At 37.6% G+C, this 6242-nt stretch overlaps 1 pseudogene; it reads right to left on the bottom strand.

The window, feature by feature from the left end:
* Window positions 1-1702: 1702 nt before the first annotated feature.
* Window positions 1703-2539, bottom strand: LOC102493096 (40S ribosomal protein S4, X isoform-like; annotated as a pseudogene).
* Between the last annotated feature and the right edge of the window lie 3703 nt (window positions 2540-6242).

Genomic DNA, 6242 nt, shown 5'->3' with positions numbered 1-6242 from the left:
AGCTCATTGGTTGAATGCTGAATTATTAGTAGAAAATCTTCATTCCCTTAAAAAATCTAGTCCACTGTAGCCATGTGGAACCTTCTCCTGAAGGCCCGTGGCTTCTTCTTCCTGGATGGGAGGAGCAGAGCGAAAATTAACAAGAAAAAAAGTGGAGCTAAGAGCCAGAGAAAAACTGTGCTTTTTTTTAAAAAAAAGAGCAAAAAAGGAAAAATTACCAAAAAAAGGGAAGATAGAAGCAGGGAGAGACAGGAACCGAGAGACAGAGAGAGAAGGTTGGGGATGCAGGGGGGAGGGGCTCCCTACCACTAGCTCGTTTGTTGGAGGCTGAATTATTAGTAGAAAATCTTCATTCTCTTAAAAATCTAGTTCACTGTAGCCATGTGGAACCTTCTCCTGAAGGCCCGTGGCTTCTTCTGCCGCTAGCTCATTTGTTGGAGACTGAATTATTAGTAGAAAATCTTCATTCCCTTAAAAATCTAGTTCACTGTAGCCATGTGGAACCTTCTCCTCTCCTCTTTCATCTCCTTGTTCCCTGCTCCCTTCTCCAGCTACAGCATTCCCAATATATCTTCTCTAATTCTGGACACCTTTCAATTTTTTTTCTTTAATGGAAGAGAGGATGCATATGTGGGAGAAAATAAAAAGGGAGAAGCAAGATATGGGTAGTTTTGACAGTTTTTATCATACCATGATCCTCCTGCCCAGCCTCCTGGTTGGCTAGGAGTATCAGCACGCACCCCTGTACCTGACCTGCTTAGGCCGGGCTGGACTAAAGACAGGCCTCTCAGGTAGCCTCTGTCATTGAGTACTGGCACCTTCCTTTGTGCCACTGTGGCTGAGCACTTTATAACCGAAACACACAGACACTTCTCTAGGTGAGGCAGTAGGTAGGATTGGAGTGGGAAAAAAGTTTCACTTTTAGGAACCTCATCAGGTTATCACAGAAACAACAAAGTTCCTGTCATGGCTTTGACAATATATATTCCTCTGGAAAATAAGCTTTTATTAATGGAGAAATCTCTGGTGTATTTTTGCATTTTTTAACTGTCACTCTTTACTATCCCCTGGTAGATCCAATGAAGATATCTTTTTGGATCTTGTCTATAAGAAACTGGTGGGGCTCCTGGAAGTAAAGCCAATGAAATTATAAACTTTACACCCCAAAACTGTGGTCCCCTAGAGTTTTTCATCTCATGCTAGGTCATACTCAGTCTCTCCTTCCGTTTGTCAAAGGTACCTTTTAAAGGTTTCCACCAGTTCACAGACCTAGAACCTTCTGTTCCTGTAAACAGATCTCTGTCCCTTTTAATGACTGAGTAGTATTTCATTGTATATATACTACATTTTCTTTATCCATTCATCAGTTGATGGGCACTTAGATTGCTTTATCTCTTGGCTTTTGTGAATAGTGCTGCAGTAAACATTGAGTGCTGGTATTTTTACAACATATCAATTTACTTTCCTTTGGATACATGCCTAGTAGTAGGATGGCTAGATCATCAGAAGTTCTATTTTTAATTTTTTGAGGACCCTCCATACTGTTTTTTATAATGGCTGTATTAATTTGCATTTCCTCCAACAGTGTAAAACAGTGCCTCTTTCTGTGCATCCACACCAGCAGGATTTTTTTTTTTTATAATAGCTATTCTAACTAGGGTGAGATAATATCTTTGTGTGTGTGTATTTTAATCATGCTGTATCATCTTTTGTTAAGCATGCAGACCTCTCCAATATAACATCTAGAGACCATTTCACCCATTGCTCTGTTGTCTTCCAGTCTCTTGTCTCTCTCTTCAGCAATGGTGAGGCAGATACCCTTTCCTTAGGGATAAGAAATCCATGCCTTGTTGCCTTTGTGGGTAACAAAAGTGTTGGAGAGTTGAGTGGCAAAGATGTTGCCATTGACATCTTTCATGTGAACCACATAGAAAGAGCTAAGCTATCTCTCTCTGTTGGTATGATCATACCAATTCTTCCCAAATGAGCACCTCCAGTCACCGTACACAGGTTACCACTGTCAAACTTGATGAAATAAGTAGTCTTGCTGGTCTCCAAATCAATCTGAATGGTGCCGTTCACCTTGATGAGAAGATCTGGGTGGCGGATGGTGTGAGCATTACTTGATGAAAGATTCTTTTTGTGCCCAAAAAAGAACTTTCTCACTTCACACAACTTGTACTTGGCTTCCTCAGGTGTAATATGATGGATAATGAAGTGATTCGTGTATCATAGGTTCAATAGAAATTCTTTCTGGTCTTGTCAATGCCGATGACATCCATAAAACCAGAAGGTAGGTTATGTCTGCATGGGCTTTGCCATCAATCTTCATAAACCACTGCATGCAGATCTTCTTTGCTTCATCTCCTGTTAAGACAGACTTCAGTCTGTTCCTTAGAAAAATGATGAGAGGAAGACATTCTCTCAGCTTGTGGAGACCTGTGAATGGATGAGGATCAAATACATTGGTCAATTTATCCAGCATCCATAACTTTGGAGCTGCTACTTGCTTCAGATGCATCTTAGGACCATGGGCCATGGTTGCACTAGGAACAAAAAGAGGTTTATTGTAGTTTTGATCAGCATTTCATTTATGATTAGTAATATTGTGCATTTTACCCATATACTTACTGGTTATTTGTATGTCTTCATTTGAGAACTGTTTCTTCACATCTTTTGCCAATGGGATTATTTTTGTTTGTTTGTTTGTTTGTTTTTGCTATTGAGTTGTTTCAGCTTCTTATATATTTTTGGTTGATTGTTTTGTTTGCTGTGTAGAGGATTTTTTTTTAATCTACTTTTGCTTTTATTGTCTGTGTTTTAGAGGTTTTATTTATCAACTCTGATAGTACTAGTACCCTAAAATGTTTCCCTTATGTTTTTTTCTAGTAGCTTCATAGTTTCTGGTTTTATGTTAGACTCTTTAATCCATTTGAAGTGATTTTTGTATATGATGAGAGATAAAGGTGTAGCTTCCTTCTTCATAAGGATGTCCAGTTTTCCCAGTTCCCATCTGCTGGCCTGATTCCATACAAATTTTTTGATATTTTTTCTATATCTGTGAAGAATGTCATTGGTATTTTGATAAATATCACATTGAATCTGTAGATTACTCTTTTACTTTTTTTTTTAATAATATTGATTTTTCCAACCAATGTACATGGATATTTTTCCCGTTTTGTGTGTATATATGCTCAACTTATTTCATCAGTGGTTTAAAGTTTTCATTGTGGAGATCTTTCAACCCCTTAATTAAATTTATTCCTAGATATTTTATTTTCTTTGTAGCTATTCCAATGGGATTACTTTTTTGATTCCTTTTTCAGTCATTCATTGTTAGTGAATAAAAGTACTAACAATTTTTGTATGCCTGCAACTTTACTGAATGTATTTCTTAGTTATAAGAGTTTTATTGTGTGGAATCTTTAGAGTTTTTTTTATATATAAAATCATATCATCTTCAAGCAGGGACAATTTAACTTCATCCTTTTCTATTTTGATGCCCTTTATTTTTTTCCCTACCTTATTGCTCTTTTTAAAACTTCCCATATTAGCCACTTTTATCTTTGAATTTCTAGGTATTTTACTTTTTACTATGATATCATCCACATGTAGAGATAGTTTTACCTCTCTTTAACAATTCTAATGCCTCCGATTTATTTCTTTTGTTCATTTGCCTTGTACTCTAGCACAAAGTTAAACAGTGAAATATTTTACATTCTTATGTGTTCTTGATTTTAGTGGAAATCCCTCAAGTAAGATTCCAAATTATGTTAGATACTTTAAAGCTTAAGTAGTTTAGGCAGTTAAGAAAAATACTTATCAGATTTTATTCTCTGGAGTAAATTTTCTTGTCATAATAGTAAGTGTTGAATTTTTAAAAGTTTATTTCTTGGGCCAGCTGGTGGTGTGGAGGTAAAGGCAGCTGGATCCACCATGGCCAACTGTGTGGTTCGAGTCTTAGACCCAGTGGCTTGAAAAATCACGCCAGGTATGTGTGACTACATGCCCAAAATCCCAGAGGAAAAGGGACTGTGGCATGGTCACACCCCTGGGGAGGCTGATTTCTCATTTTCTCTCTCTCTGTGTCTCTCTTTGGCAAGTACATGCTCCATATAGCAAATAAATAAATAAATAAATAAATTTAAAAAAAGTTTCTTTCTTTCTTTCTTTTTTTTTTTGAGAGGTTTTTGCTATAGGGTACGTGTGCTCGCCAGACATACAGAGAGAGACAGAGAGACAGAAAGCGAGAAATCAACCCCCAGGGGGGATGGCCATGCCACAATCCCTTCTCCTCCATTCTCCTCTCAGGATCTTGGGCACACACACACACGCACCCGGCGTGAGTTTTAAGCCACCAGCTCTGGGACGCGAACCGCGGTCGACTACGTGGGAGTCCAGTGACATAGCCATTATGCTAACTGCTGGTTTCCAAAAGTTTATTTCTTGAGAAAGAGAAAGAAAAAAAAAAACAAAACAGGGATGCACACAGGGTTTTGCCACACTGTGATTGCCCCCCGCCCCTTGAGTTTTCAGCCAGCCAGGATCAATGTTTATGTGAACCTGGGAACTGTACCTGGGTTTCTAACATCATGCATCTGTACTGACACAGCTAGGCTGGAGTATTGAATTTTATTTTTTTTCAGTATTTATAAAGATAACCAAATACATTTCCCCCTCATATCTCTTAATAACCTGGCTATTGTATTAATGGATTGGATACTGTGGGATACATTGTGCATTTCTGAAATAAATCCTACTTGTTCATGGTTTATTAGTTTCTTGCTGTGGTTTTAGATCATGTGGGCTCACACTGTATTTAGTGCTTTTAGATTGATATTCTTAAGTAATACTGGTTTGTAATATTCATTTTTGTGTTTTCTTTGAAATACAATGATCAATATTCTGCCTTTTTTCTTTAGAGAATAAAGTGACTTTAGTCTATCTTCAATGCTTTGAAATAATATATGGACATTATTACTATCTGATCTTTTGGTAACAATAACCTGTGAAACTACCTCAGCCCTTGCTTGTTCTTTCATAAATTTCTTTAATTTCTTTTCTTCTCCTTCTCCTTCTTGTTCTTGTGAGGTTTTGGCTCCAGGACACATGAGCTGCTGGAGAGACAGAGACAGAAAGTGAGAAATCACCCCCCACCCCCCAACCAGGGATGACCACACTGCAATCTTTTCTCTCCTATTCTCCTCTAGGGATTTTTGGTACACACACACACACACACACACACACATACACACACACACACACACACACAAAGGTGTTTGGCATAAATTTTAAGTCACCAAGTTTGGGTCTCAAACTGCAGTCTGATACACGGCAGTCCAGCGACTTAACCATTATGCCATCTGCTGGTTCCCATACATTTATTTCTTTGGAAGAAATTGTTCAGCTTAAGCTTTCTCTCTCTAATGAGATCAATTTTGGTAATTTGTATTACCCAGAAATGATCCATATGTTTTCTAGATTTTCAAACATAATTGCATAGAGGTCTGCAAGCTAATATCTTATGAATAAAAAAATTTTTCTCTTTGAATGATTATTTCCTCTTTTTAGTTATTATGATTTTTTTTTTTTTGTCAAAGGGTATATGTACTTACTGGAGAGAGAGAGAAAGTGAAAAAGTACCCTCAGCTTCCAGCCCAACACCCAGCGAAAAGCCAAGAAGTATTGTATAATACATCGAATGACCAGAAATGACTACCACGGAGGCACGAGAAATATGGGAAATCAAGAAACTATCTCTCCCCAACTCTTCATTATCCACAGACAACATAATGGAACTCCTGGAAATGTCAGATAAAGATTTTAGGATATTCATAGCAACAGGGCTAACAGATACAAGAGAAGAGAGACAAGGAATTCCAGAAGATGCAGGAGAAAGAGACAATCAGTTCCAGGAAGTGAGGAAGTTCTTGTACAATTGCAAAGAGGAAATATACACCAGAAAAAAGAATCAAATGGAACTGTTAGAGATGAAGGCTGTAATACAGGAATCAAAACCTCCTTTGAAAGTATTAAAAGCAAATTAGATCATGCAGAAGATCGAATTTCAGAAGTAGAAGATAGAACCTCTGACCTGGAAAAATTCACCAAAAAGACCAAGCAAATAACCATCCTCCCAAAAAGAGAATAATATATGAGTAATACCAGATACCATTAGATGTCCAAACATCTGGATAAGTGGTATCTCGGAAGTTGAAGAAACTAATTAGGGCATCGATAAT

This window comes from Tupaia chinensis, unplaced genomic scaffold (assembly GCF_000334495.1).
Source record: "Tupaia chinensis unplaced genomic scaffold, TupChi_1.0 Scaffold000212_1, whole genome shotgun sequence".
Lineage (NCBI taxonomy): Eukaryota > Metazoa > Chordata > Mammalia > Scandentia > Tupaiidae > Tupaia > Tupaia belangeri.
The sequence above is the reverse complement of the archived record's forward strand: the minus strand, read 5'-3'. Positions and strand labels throughout refer to the sequence as shown.